Genomic DNA, 13,507 nt, shown 5'->3' with positions numbered 1-13,507 from the left:
CTGCATCTATGTAACAATGGAGTCTCTTGCCAAAGTAGGTGAATCAAGGACCAGAGGACATTAGGTTTAAGGTGAAAGGGAAAAGATTTAATGGGAATCTGGGGGGTAGCTTTTTACACAAAGGGTGGTGGGTGTATGGAACGAGCTGCCAGAGGAGGTAGGTGAGGCAGGGACTATCCCAGCGTTTAAGAAACAGTTGGACAGGTACATGGATAGGACAAGTTTGGAAGAATATGGACCAAATGCGGGCAGGTAGGACTATTGTAGCTGGGACATGTTGGCCAGTGTGGGCAAGTTGGGTCGAAGGGCCTGTTTCCATACTGTATCACTCTTTGACTCTAAGAACTTCACATCAGGGTGGGAGGAAAATAGTGGCCTGAAGTATCTCTTGGTCTCATGTGATGCAGATGCTACTAGTCTGCCACAGAGGGTAGTCAAGGCCAGTTCATTGGCTATATTTAAGAGGGAGTTAGATGTGGCCCTTGTGGCTAAGGGGATCAGAGGGGATGGAGAGAAGGCAGGTACGGGATACTGAGTTGGATGATCAGCCATGATCATATTGAATGGTGGTGCAGGCTCGAAGGGCCGAATGGCCTACTCATGCACCTAATTTCTATGTTACTCTCTAGTTAAAAGTGGAGCCGGAGGGCTGATTACACTATCTGCATGTTTGAGGATAGACCCCACCAGTATACTCTCTTGCCTGCTCTGGAATCCAGGTCAAAATGACACATGCTGAAGGTAGGGTGGAAAAGAGGGTAATCCCCTGACAATGACAAAGTCCAGGAGATGAATCTCCTGTGCAATGTTACATCCTGCAGAGAACCCACATGCACAATAATACAGCCCTGCAGGTAAAGTCCCTCAGTCATCATAAGCAATCTCCGATTCAATGTTATAGCATCACAGGTGAATACCCTGTGCAGTGTTATAGCCCTATTGATAAATTAGCTGTGCAATCTAACAGCCTGGCAGGTAAATCCCCTGAGAAATGTTACAGCCCCGGTGAATTCTCCAGGCAATGTTAAAGCCTTACAGGTCAAACTCCAGGTTAGTGTTACAGTCCCACAGATGAATCCCCTGCACAATATTACAGGCTCAGAGGTGAATCCTCTGAACAATATCACAGGCCTGGAGGAGAATCCTCGGAGCAATATTACAGCCCCGGAGAATCCTTCAGACAATGTTATTGCCTTGCAGGTCAATTCTCTATGCAACGTTACAGTCCCACAGATAAACCCCCTGGGGAATGTTACTTTTCAGCGGTGAAGTCGCCTGCGTGACATTACGACCCACCGGACCAATTCCCAGCAGATCAGCAGGATTAGAGTTTGTCCAGATGGTCTTGAAAATGAAAAGTGGCTCCATCTTCTAGAAAATGCATCCATGTGTAATTTTTAACCATATGAGTTTGTATTTAAAAGCTGTCTTCCCCTTACTTATTCATTCACCATCATGAGCTACTCCGCGCTGAGATGATGCAATTTGCCTGGCCAGACAAGCGAGTCAGGATGACAGGAGGTTCTGAGATGTCAAACTGTGACCTTTGGCTCAGAACTAAGTATTCAGTCAGGCTTGCAGACTGATCGTTTGAAATAGCGAGTCCGACATCACTTGCAGTGACAACTATTACCGACTAATTACATTGATGCGCATGAACCCATGCAATGAAAATCTTATTAAGATATCTGGTAACTCTAGACCAGGATGTGAACTTCATCTTGAGTAATATACTGACAGAAAAAATAATCAGCAACAGCCCAAAAAAATCTGTACGGTGGCGCAGCGGTAGAGTTGTTGCTTTGTACCCGAGGTCGATCCTGACTATGGGTACTTGTTTGAACTGAGTTTGTACGTTTCCCCGTGACTTGTGAGGGTTTTTTTTTTTTGCACAATCTCCAGTTTCCTCCCACACTGCAAAGATCTATAGGTTTGTAGGTTAATTGGCTTGGTATAATTGTAAATTGTCCCTAGTGTGCAGGATAGTGTAAGCGTGCAGGGATTGCTGGTCGGCGCGGAATTAGTGGGCCAAATGGTTTGTTTCCGCACTCTAAACCAAACCAAAACAATTGTACTGCAGCACACAAGTTATTGAGTACAGTCCTTTCAAGATATAGTATACAATTTTGACAAAAAAACATAAAAAACTTTAAATTCCTGCAAGCCCGGGAAATTGAAAAAAAATCTAATGAACCAGCCAAAAAACTGACAGTATAAAATGTAAGTATACAAAGTAATTCAATGGCTATAAAACCCAATGTGGGTCCTTGAGTTTGTGCACAATACTATATACATATGCAATCTTCTATCTGGTTTCAAAATTCACCCTGATTACCACCTTCTGCTGTCCTTTTTTCTTGAGGCCACAAGTATATGAACCAAGTATCCATGGAGACTTGCACAACAGGAACTGATGTGACAGAGATGAAGAATACAAATAAATGGCCCTCACACTGTTAGGAGAAAGATACTAATTTGTAACAACTAACTTAATTTGTAGTTTGGCTAAATTTTAAATTGAATAATCCAAGTGTTTTTATGCAAAGCATAATTAAGATTTCACTGAAGCCCATGGGTATTGCCATGAAAATGCTTACTTCATTTTCCACCTTGGTTCTCTTTCCAGAAGCCTGAATGTAGCAGTACTCAACATTCATCAAATATGTGAGATAAAATGTTTCAGAGATCATTGGGAATAATCTCCCTGTTATTTCCAGTGCTGTCATTAATGCTAGCCTGTGTCTACGCTGCTTGTAGGCTTGGTGGCCCAATTAGCCACTTCAGTGTGAGTTTTTGCCCGAATATGCAAGCTGCAGTTGTGTACGTGAATGAGGAATTGCTCCCAAAAGCAATTTACCTTGTGGTTTCTGAGGAATTCCCATTTTGAAACCAGTGAGTATTTATTTGTCAAATTCACAGTTCCTGATTTACGCTGAATAGGTTCAACTATGGATCATGCAGGTCTGCACTCTGGCATTCAATTGATCAATGTTGCAGAGGCAGTGAAAGAACCGAGAGGAAACTATATGTGAATACCCAAACAGTCTCAAATCACGTCAGAATTTGTTACACAATTCTGTGGTGAAATAGCTGAATTCCAATGTTAAAGTACCACTGGCTAACATAATGTATCCTGGGTAAGGATGAGAGAGATGCCATACTGTTCACTTTTTGCATTTCTCATCTTTGGCAGAAATCAAAAAAAGAATAGTCAAGGGAGCATATTTCACCTGTCAGTTCATAGTCTCTCCTTCAGCTAATCCTCTGTTGTGCCTGGAAATAGTGAAACATGGAAACGAGTTCTTATAGCCTCAGTTTAAACTCGGGCAAGGACCTGACGTGGAGTTGAAGGGTAGGCTGGTGCCTAACTGGGTCATCTTTCCTGCAACAAAATGCAGTACAACATAGATCTCTGGGATCATTTGTACCTGACTGGTGAGATCTGGAAGCTGACAAGTGTAAAGTCCAAGGTAGACACAAAATGCTGGAGTAACTCGGCGGGACAGGCAGCATCTCTGGGGAGAAGGAATGGGTGACGTTTTGGGTCAAGACCCTTCTTTAGACTGAGTGTGAGTGTAGAGTCAAAGCGTGCACCCTAAACAGTGCATTGATTCAACATCGGAGAAGCCATTTACAAGTGATAAGCACAAAATGTCTGGAACAGTCAATGGCCCCTCTCGTTGTGGGAGAGATCAATGTGTTCCAGCTACAACTTACTTTCAGCGTACCCAACACACTTTTGTATATTCCTCTCACTACTGTCGTCATTTGACTTCAACTCATGCATTGAAGCCGTCTATTTACCACATTAAATCCGATGATCGTCTTTGGTGTGGCAGATCCTTACCAGTGAGTTCTTCCATGCCAATGATGCCATACAGGCATCCCACACCAAGGAATACCTGCAGTAATTAATGGACAGACTCTGTCATACCCATAATGCTGTTTGTCATCATTAGGCCATGGCAGACAACTTCAATAAGGTCCAGCTCCTCGTTGGCCAAAGACACTTCCTTGATCAGCTGGCTATTATTGTGGCCAAATAGGTCTAATGAGGCCACAGTGTGGCAGCAGTGAGGTGTGAAGGGATCAACATTTCTGTGAATCTGGAGCAAAACAGATCGAAGTAATTTGTTTTTTTTAATGTGTGGATGATACTGATCCTTCTCATGTTGGATATCACTTCAGAGCACCGAGCTGTATCTTCTGGTGGACTGTAAGAGGTATGTTGTTGCCACGCAAGACAAAGAGAGGTCAAACTGCCTTGGACAGGCTGATGGTTTTTCCACGGGTTTCCTCTCAAGTAGGTGCATTAGCAACACTGAAGATTGTACATTTGAAGCCAACTCACAGGTCAGCTCTTGTTGGCCATGAAGTTGGTTGGAAATACCAGGAAGTCATAACCATTCTCGAAGAGAAACAGAAAGGTCAAGCTTTACTGTTTGATAGATTCACTTAGAAGCATAGGAACTAAAAGTTTTTTTTAATAAAAAGCAAAAGACCTAGGGTGCTGCATTTCCACCATCAATTAGAATTAAAAGTATTTTACTGAAAGCTTTTGACAACTTCACACATTGAGGCTCTACATTCATTTTGTGCAGCGGTTATGTTTCAGCTGAAAAACAGAGTGTGAACTAACAGCAATCTGTTGCCGAATACCAAACTATGAGCCTACCAAGCATCTTCAGGGATGAGACTTTGAAGAATATTGAAAGGCAGGAGAAAAGATTACTTAAGGTGGCACAGTGGCGCAGTGGTAGAATTCCTGCCTTACAGCTGGTTGTCATCATTAGGCCAGAGACCCAGGTTCAATTTTGACAACAGGTGCTGTCTGTATGGAGTTTGAACGTTCTCCGCCTAAGCTTTTCCTGGGTGTTCCAGTTTCTTCCCACATTCCAAAGACGTACAGGTTTGTTGGCGAATTGACCGGTAAAAATTGTAAACTGCCTCTAGATTGTAGGATAGGACTCGTGTATGGGGATCGCTGGTTGGCGCGGACTCAGTGATCTGAAAGGCCCGTTTCCACGCTTTATCTCTAAACTGAAGGTGCTGAAAAAATCCCCTGGCACGTCACGGAGTCGAGGACTTGTAAATTGGAGAGATGCTCAGTCCATTAGATTACACATCACCAAGCCAACAGTGCTCGTAATGGATGGATGAAGGTCTTATTCCCAGGGAGATTCTGCATGATGAACAGGTTATTAGTCATGACTTGATGTACATTCATACAACTGGCCTTGTGGCAGATTAAACGTGCGATATAAAGATTCCAAGTGCTCTCACAGATAAGCAGGAGATAAACAATGCAAGTTTGGGAGGAGGCACTGAGAGAGGGGAAATGGAAAGCTCAGCTGGTTGAGAAGAGCCTTGAGAAAAGAAAACAGTGAAGTTTGAACCTTCTCTGCTCATTGCTTTATCTGTAACAAATGTGGCACCTACTGCACGCCAAAGCCAACTCACATTGGACCATATGCAACATGGAGTTTACCATCAATACACAAACCTTTCTCCAAAGAGTGGAGAGTTAAGGGCCTGCCCCACTTGGTCATCATTTGCGCCTCATTTACACGTCATGTAGAAAATTGGTCGACGCGTTGTGACGCGTGGGGGTGCATGGGTGATGCACTCAGAACGCATGGTGAGGCATGGAATCGCATGTAGTGGCGCGCGGTATCGAGCGGCGCTCCAGGATTTCGTAGTGTACTGAAATCCTCGCGCGCCACCTGCATGACGTATCGCTGATGCATTGACGTCACATGCTGTATCGCGTGGTGATGCATGGTTACGTCACCATGCGTCAATGTCCGTAAACATGCGACGCCCATACGGAGTCGGCCCGCCTTTTGAGCGTCATGTAACCTCTAACCTCGTCCACACAGACCTCTTCCTGGGTTTCTTACTAGCCTTTCTTGTTGTACTCCTGCCTGGCTGATCTGTAAGTATGAGTGCTGCTGCTAACAGACGTCTCTGTTGTTGCTGTAGCAATAAAATCTGTAGTTCTTCCATAATGGTCATGATGCAGAACAGGGTATTCTAATGACGTCACGTGCACCAGATGGCTGTGCTGACGTATGGTGACGCATGATGATGCGTGATTTGCACGTGTCAGTCACTACCGGCCTGTCGCCTAAATGACACGCAAATGATGCCCAAGTGGGGCAGGCCCTTTACCAACAAAGCGCACTTAATAAAAACAGAGAATTCTGGAAACACTTAGAAAGTCAGGCTTCAACTGACGCAAAAGAAACAATTACAATTCTGCGCCGTGCAGCATGCAAAAGTGAGTTTTGTGAGCATTTGAAGTTTTATAACTATAATAAATAAGTGAAATAGGAATCAGATTCAAATCACAGAAACATTTGAGCAAAATCATATCTGCACATTCTCCAGAGTCACAGGTTTTAGTTGGCAAAGCCCACTCAGTGTAGCCAGCACAGAGAGGGTATGATGATCTCCATGACCGATTTCCAGTGTATCATGTGCATTTCACATGTATTTAAATTGTTACAAATCCATTCATAAGTTCCTTGATACATTATAGGCTGTTCATCATGTAGAATGTCCCGAGGTACGTTGGAAACAGGCCCTTCGGCCCAACTTGCCCACACTGGCCAACAATTCCTAACTGTCACTGTATGTCATGTTGTCACTTGCGGGCAGAGCACCAAGGCAAATTCCTTGTATGTGAATACTTGGCCAATAAACTTATTAATTCAGTGTGTGCGCATTTTTTTTTACTCCTGACGATTTGCTGTGAGGAGCTTAAAATGCCAAAAATATAATCTTACTTAACAGAATGGAGTGCAAGGAAAACAGGCATAAACCTCATTGATTTTTCCGATGACCACCATCTGCACTTTGAGGGAGGATCAATGTCGCCAATGGGCAGGCAGGTCATGCAGATTCTACTGAGCAGGACACAATTGCTGACAGTGCCACATAATATCTGCTTGTTCAGCCTCCGGTTCTGCCTCTATTACACAGTCTGCAAAAGCCTTGCCAGGTCTGAGCACAGAGCGAAGGAAAGGAATGTGCCTACAGCTGGCACTCTTGATGCCAGATGATCATTATCACATATACTGTGCCCAGCAGGGAATAAACACAAACGTATTCATCCGCTGAAAATTGAAACTTTTTTTTTCTCTTCCTTTTGTCACACAATGTGATATCGCGACGTCCATCCAGGTCAGAAGCAGCACAATCCTGGCTGAGTTTGGAATTCGTCAAACAGGATTTTGATCTAATACGACTGCAACTCCTGCTGAATAAATCAAGCATCTCAATCAACATGGTGATGTTGTGACCTTGCCGAACTTTGGAGTTCATCTGTTGCCAGAACTCAGAAACATAGAAATAGATGCAGGAGTAGGCCATATAATCATGGCCGATCATCCAAAATCAGTACCCTGTTCCTGCATTTTCCTCATATCCCTTGATTCCATTAGCTCTAAGAGCTAAAACTAACTCACTCTTGAAAACATCCAGTGAATTGGCCTCCACTGCCTTCTGTAGTAGAGAATTCCACAGATTCACAACTTTCTGGATGAAACTCATATCCAATGGGAAATTTGGCTAAAGCTGTCTTCAGCCTAAGACCAGTGCAGCTAAGAAAGCTTCCATTTATCAGTGTGTACTCTCTGAGTGGAGCTGGGCATGCATTTGAAAAGAGGAATAATATTATGGGTGGAGGTGAATCTATGGAATTCTTTGCCACAGAAGGCTGTGGAGGCAAAGTCAGTGAAATATTTAAGCCAGATATAGATCGATTCTTGATTAGTACGGGTGTCAGAGGTTATGGGGAGAAGGCAGGAGAATGGGGTTGGGAGGGAGAGATAGATCAGCCATGATTGAATGGCGGAGTAGACTTGATGGGTCAAATGGCCTAATTCTAGTCCTATCACATATGATCTTATGATTAAAAAATTCAAGTGCAATGAAAGAAGATTAGAGAATATTATTTCTCCGACGGTATTCACAGCGGCAGCACAGTCTTTGATTTCTGGTTTACTTTGAGTTATATTTTCTATTACTCTTAAAAAAAAAAATAAGCAAAGTAAACAAGTACTGATACTTTCCTACAGCGAAAATAATGAAATATGTTGACTGATACCAAATACTTACACCCATCTGCATGGTCACTATTACAGCACACACTACCAGCAACATCATTGACATTTTCATTTTGGGATAGTTTGGTTTAGTTTAGAGACAGAGTGCAGAAACAGGCCCTTCGGCCCACCGACTCCCGCCGACCAGTGATCCCTGCAAACTAATGCTATCCCACACACATCAGGGACTATTTACAATTATACCAAGCCAATTAACCTACAAACCTGTGCGTCTTTGTAGTGTGGGAAGAAAACGGAGAGAACTAGTGGAGTCAAGGGATATGGGGAGAAAGCAGGCACAGGTTATTGATAGGGGACAATCAGCCATGATCACAATGAATGGCGGTGCTGGCTCAAAGGGCCGAATGGCCTCCTCCTGCACCTATTTTATAGAACCCACCCTGATGCTGATTTATACTGAAGATAGACACAAAATGCTGGAGTAACTCAGCGGGACATGCAGCATCTCTGGAGGGAAGGAATGGGTGATCCTTGCTTTCCCGCTCTCTCAGTCCCTCCTACACCCTAGTTCTCCTACTATTTTCATTGTCCTGATTAATTTTACTGTTTCTATGCCTCTTTGTTACCTCCCATCAGCCAACAATGAACCATTGTATGTTTCCTTGAGCATAATCTGCTTTGATATTTCCTTTTCACACCTTGCATGCTCTTTGTACCCTTCCATATTGTGAGTCTCCCTCTCCCCGGACTCAGAGTCTGAAGAAGGGTCTCGACCCGAAACGTCACCCATTCCTTCTTCTCACCAGAAATGTTGCCTGTCCCGCTAAGTTACTCCAGCATTTTGTGTCTATCCTATGTACAGAGATAAAACAGGTTCAGAGAGATGCAAGCCAGATGCAGGCAAGTGAGTTAGCTTGATTTTTCGACTATTTGCTATTTGTCAGGCTATTTGGTCATGTATTGGGTCGAAGGTTCTGCTTACATGCTGCATATCTCTATGACTCCACAACTCACAGTTTAGGCCTATTTGGCAAGTTAACAAAGTGTTGATGCATCCTTAGAGCATTGGAAATCCACCTTTCTTTTTTGCTGTATTTCAAAATAAATTGAAAGCCTACAAAACGCATAATTTGTGACGTCAATCCTTCATAATTGTATCTGGTTTCCCTACAGCATCTGATAAAAACGAACAAGGTAATCACGTGGGCTTTTATTGCATGAATATAATACTTAAAGTCAGTGGCACAGAGATCCATTCAGTTTATTTTGTTTTAATTGTCATCTGGCTGTCACCAGCATATTACATCATCGCTTTATACTCTGCAGACAGCACAAATAAGAGTTAATTTACAGGGCAATAGGACAAGAGGAGACTAGATGATCTTTAATTTTGTCTCTTCTTATTAGCAAATGGATAGAACATTTCTAGATGATGCCAATGAGACAAGAAGCACAAATGATTGAAAAAATGTACTCAGCCAGTTAGTCAGTCATGGAGTCACAGTGTGGAAACAGGCTCTTCGGCCCAACTTGCCCACACTGGCCAACATGTCCCATCTACACTAATCCCACCTGCCTGCATTTGGCCCCTATCCATATACCTGTCTAATTGTTTCTTAAATGTTGCGATAGTTCCTGCCTCAGTTAAAAAGCATCTCTCTGTGAACAATTGTCCCTGAAGTAAAATAAATAAACGTAATCATTTCCCTGGTAAATTATATTCCAAAATATCTTAGAAACATCGAACCATAGAAAATAGGTGCAGGAGTAGGCCATTCGGCTCTTCGAGCCAGCACCACCATTCAATATCATGGCTGAACATCCAAAATCAGTACCCCGTTCCGGCTTTTTCCCTATATCCCTTGATTCCTTTAGCTCTAAGAGCTAAATCTATCTTGCTTTCAATTCTTTTGAGGAAAAAAATCAAACTGATAGTTACTGTTATCTGTAATCAGGCTGGAGCCCGATTCATTTCAGTAGCTACACAGGAATAGCAGGGAGTGTATTGAACAGGTGATGACAATAAGATTCACAATGAAATTCTCAGCACTTGGAAAAATGCAAAGATCGCAAAGAAACAGCCCCGCACGGTGCGACGATTATTAAATACTTAGGTTTACTTTTCAATCTGTAATGGTTAAGATAAATGGCCGCTAGGCAACCATTCAATTTTTGATAAGCACATCTGTTGGTTTAGAATGCTCAAAGTAATGTATCTTAAATTGATACAAAAAGCATTCTTGCAACGGTTGGATCTATCAAGAGTTTATTTCTGACAACAGCTTGACAAGACATTCAATACAAGACAGAAAAGAAGAAAAAAACCCGATGTGTTTAATTATATATCTCCCAGCACTGCATTGAGTGGGTAGTAGAAAACAGTTCACTCTGGTCTTGCCATTCAATTTCCATTGAGAAATAGTGGTTCTGCCGCTGACATTTCAAAGATAGATCATACTGATAAGAACGTGAAACTGACAGGATTTGAATGGCCAGTTACTAATTTTCCCCCAACATCATGAAAGCACAAAAGCTCATTTTTAGAAGAAAAATAAACGTTGCCACAGCTGTGTTAAGACAGCTGAAGCTGCAAAAGATGATGTGGATCCACAATTGGCAACGCTGCTCTTTGAGGAAAAGGGAGAGGCTGCAAGTCGACATCTTGCGATGGGGCTCATCTTGCATCACTGGACGCACACCGGCAGTTTGGTGAAGTTCTTGCAGGAATCACTGTTTAAAGTTTTGTCATGGACGTTGCGAGCCAAAGGGCCTGTTTCCTGTGCTGTACTGTTCTACATTCCAAGTTTCAAGCTATTGGAAGAATCAGCCAGTTCATAACTTACTTAGACTTAGTTCCTCCCACACTGTTCAGTCCATTGAGCAGCAAGCTTTCGCCATTCTGTTCAGTCAGGTGCAACGTCTTCCACCCTCGATAGGTTTACTTCCCGGGCTTCCAAATCCTTCTGGAATGTTCGCCTCCATGTGAGTTTTGATCGGCCTCTTTTCCTTCTTCCGCCAGGTTGCCATGTCATTGCTATCTTAGGTGCACGTTCTGGTGACATTCTGAGTACATGTCCTGCAAAGTTCATTGCTGGCTGAAATTCTTTGGGTGGTGGTACCTGTCAGGTGACACTGGGAGAAATAGTGCAAAAAAAAAAATTGCATGCTTCTACTACCTGAAAAGACTGAGGAAATTCAGCAGGTCTTCAATTACTCTCACAAACGTCGACAGTTGCACCATATAAAGCATACCATTGGGTGGCATACCAGCTTTGTTTGGGTGGCAGAGTGCTCGACCTCAGGCATCAATATTTGTAAGTTGCCAAATTGCCTTGTAATAGCTTATAGACAATAGATGCAGGAGTAGGCGTCTGGCCCTTTGAGCCAGCACCGCCATTTAATGTGATCATGCCTGATCATCCCTAATCAGTACCCCGTTCCTGCCTTCTCCCCATATCCCCTGACTGCGCTATTTTTAAGAGCCCTATCTAGCTCTCTCTTGAAAGCATCCAGATAACCTGCCTCCACCGCCCTCTGAGGCAGAGAATTCCACAGGCTCACAACTCTCTGTAAGAAAAAGTGTTTCCTCATCTCCGTTCTAAATGTCTTACTCTTTATTCTTAATCTGTGGCCCCTGGTTCTGGACTCCCCCAACATCGGGAACATGTTTCCTGCCTCTAGCATGTCCAAACCCTTAACAATCTTATATGTTTCAATGAGAACACCTCTCATCCTTCTAAATTCCAGAGTGTACAAGCCCAGCCGCTCCATTCTCTCAGCATATGACAGTCCCGCCATCCCGGGAATCAACCTTGTAAATCTACGGTGCACTCCCTCAATAGCAAGAATGTCCTTCCTCAAATTAGGGGACCAAAACTGCACCCAATACTCCAGGTGTGGTCTCACTTGGGCTCTGTACAACTGCAGAAGGACCTCTTTGCTCCTATATTTGACTACTCTTGTTATAAAGGCCAACATGCCATTCACTTTCTTCACTGCCTGCTGTACCTGCATGCTTACTTTCATAGACTGATGAACAAGGACCCCCAGATCCCGTTGTACTTCCCCTTTTCCTAACTTAGAAACATAAAAAATAGGTGCAGGAGGAGGCCATTCGGCCCTTCGAATCAGCACCGCCATTCATTGTGATCATGTCTGATCATCCCCTATAAATTAAGTAACTCACTGTATAAGTAAAAGGAAAATTCAGATTCAGATTCAGATTATTTAATGACCACACAGTCAAGCTGGTGGAATTCAGGTTCAGTACAGGATGTTACACAATAGGCTGATTCCCGTCAAACATAACATAAAACACAACAACATACAGTATACAGTACATGCACGAGGTGGCTATGTGATGTTGTCATAGAGTGTTCAGAATTCGAATTGCATGTGGGTAGAAACTGTTTTTAAATCGTGATGTTTTGGCGGGCAGTGAGCTGTAGCGCCTTCCTGACGGCAACAGGTGGAAGATGTGGTGAGCTGGGTGGGAGGGTTCAGAAATGTGTAGATATGTAAAATAAACATTTTATGTTTATCATTTAAAGATTTCATTAATACTGTTTTATATCAAGTATCACAACAACTAAATTGTAACTGAGTACTTAGATTTAATACTTAATAAAAGTAGAGCAGTGTAATTATTCATACATATTCATGTATATGTTAATGAGTTGGTGTTCAATACAAGCAGGAAATGTTGGGTAATAAATCTCTCTCTCATGATCCAGGCAACCTGCGTGTAAGTTGTTATTCATTCTGCCGTCCGGAATATAACAACCTCGTTATGGACATGGATGCGCTACAATGGAACTGATGTGCCACAATACCGAGATTTATATTTTGCACGCCGTGTCTTTTCCTTTCTTCAATCTATTGTGCTTGAGTTTAATTTGATTGTGTTTATGTATAGTATATCTGATCTGTTTTGGAGAGCATGCAAAACAAAGATTTTCACTGCACCTCGGTTCATGTGACAATGTAAACCTACACTTAGCATGCCAAGCAGCATCTGCAGAGGTAAAGGAACAGTCAACATTTTGGGTCAAAACCCCGCAGTGTCCTTTGTTTAATTTCCAGTGCTGGCTTTTCCTTCAGAACTTCGTGCCTTCACTGGTCGTGAACATTAAAGTACAAGGAACAAACTCCAGGAGTATTTATGTCATGTAGCTGCTTGACCCAAAGGAAAAATAAGATGTAGACGAGGAAAGAGGCTCAGCCACATTCACGTTCACATCTGTTGTTGCCAAGACTGATAAAAATGTTCACAAAAACACAAGCTGCAAGCAAACATATAAATTGAAACAAGTGAAACAAAGCTACAAATGTGTGCTATGAGTGTACCAATTTCTAATCTAATTTTATGCAGGACTTGAGTAAATCTTTGAAGACTTCTCAAAAGTCTTCCTGAAACAACGTGGCATTAAAGGTACCTT

The 13,507-nt window shown here is 42.7% G+C and overlaps 1 protein-coding gene and 1 pseudogene across 2 annotated transcripts in view; one reads left to right on the top strand and one right to left on the bottom strand.

The window, feature by feature from the left end:
• Positions 1-13,507, bottom strand: part of b4galt2 (UDP-Gal:betaGlcNAc beta 1,4- galactosyltransferase, polypeptide 2) — a 344,819-nt gene that overhangs the window by 89,523 nt on the left and 241,789 nt on the right. The gene's annotated exons all lie outside the window — the stretch shown is intronic.
• On the top strand, positions 3,577-4,738 carry LOC129700871 (60S ribosomal protein L13a-like; annotated as a pseudogene).

Source organism: Leucoraja erinacea, chromosome 10, assembly GCF_028641065.1.
Source record: "Leucoraja erinacea ecotype New England chromosome 10, Leri_hhj_1, whole genome shotgun sequence".
NCBI classification, from domain to species: Eukaryota; Metazoa; Chordata; class Chondrichthyes; order Rajiformes; family Rajidae; genus Leucoraja; species Leucoraja erinaceus.
This window is presented reverse-complemented; position numbering and strand designations above follow the sequence as displayed.